General features: G+C 45.7%; 1 long non-coding RNA gene across 1 annotated transcript; it reads right to left on the reverse strand.

The window, feature by feature from the left end:
* Positions 1 to 590: 590 nt before the first annotated feature.
* Positions 591 to 867, reverse strand: LOC122052354. The gene is made up of 3 exons (XR_006131994.1): positions 837 to 867; positions 742 to 765; positions 591 to 658 (listed from the first exon to the last, which is right to left on the reverse strand). It is a non-coding gene; the product is annotated as an uncharacterized LOC122052354 (long non-coding RNA).
* Between the last annotated feature and the right edge of the window lie 368 nt (positions 868 to 1235).

The following is a 1235-nucleotide window of genomic DNA, read 5'->3' on the forward strand; positions in this document are numbered from 1 at the left end:
GACAATATACTGAACCAATCAACATACATATATGATGTGCACCATAGTCAATAAAACATATCAAGGGTACACAGATCAGATAAGATATCACACCTAGGTCCTGAACATGGTGAAGTATGGTTATATCACTACCCCTATAAGCACATATAACCAGGTAAGTAATAACATGAGATGCAAAATAAGCAATCAACCAAGCATGTAACAGGTATCGGGTAGTGACTAACCGAAGCAAATAAGAAACATAATTATTACTATTTGTTAAATTCACTACTATGCATATCAAAGACATAAAGTCAAAAGTACCCACCTCCAATGAAAAATGTCCAAAACGGTCCAAATTCGACGTTGAGATACTTGTCTCGCGTCAAAGTCCTATGTCACAAATAGAAATATATTTTATTTAGCTACAACTCTTCCAAATAGCTAAATAAAATCTCTAATCCTAAATTAGGGCAAAACCCTAATCATATGACCATCATTCTTCTCACAAGAATTAATCTACACATGATCATCCATCTAAAATAATTGAATCAAAATCATGACCTAAAGCATATATCAAATGCTCTACACCTTACCTTACTTCTCAGCTACTCCTGTTACACCACAGGCAAGGAAAGTTACTGCTGGACGAAGTAACTGTTGCTGGAAACCCTCCACACTGCCCGGATCACATGAAAAATTGAGGCTCAACCAAAATATCAATACACCACTACAATTTAACTTCAACCTATATTCCCTTACCTCAAACCACAACCAAGAACCTCCCTGCTGGACAAAGAAATCCTAATTAGCAAACCTCCCTATCCAAACTAAGCACCCAAATCCGAAAGCATTACCTCTTCTGTGGCAGCAAGTAGCACAGAGGCTAGGTGGCTACGGCGGTGAGAACTAGGGCACTACTAGGCCCATCGGTTGCGCGACAACACCTGGTGATCAGTGGAGTCGGAGGTGCCTGAGGGTCGGACCTGGTGGCCGGAGAAAGTGGGTCGGCGTCGGTGCACAGCTCCAAAGAGGGAAAGGGTCACGGCACTGCGGTGGTCGACGCTGGGGACTGCGGGGAGGCTAGGCTCGGCACTGCTCGGCGTCGGGAGAAGGAGAGGGGTCGGGAGGAAGAGGAGGGAAGGCCGGCGCTGCTCGGCGTCGACGGAGATGCTAGGGCACAGAGGCGATTGACGCTGGGTCGGCATTGCTTCGTGCGGTGTCGGCTATGGCGGTCGGCTCTGGCAGCACAGAGA

Source organism: Zingiber officinale, chromosome 1B (assembly GCF_018446385.1).
Source record: "Zingiber officinale cultivar Zhangliang chromosome 1B, Zo_v1.1, whole genome shotgun sequence".
NCBI lineage: Eukaryota > Viridiplantae > Streptophyta > Magnoliopsida > Zingiberales > Zingiberaceae > Zingiber > Zingiber officinale.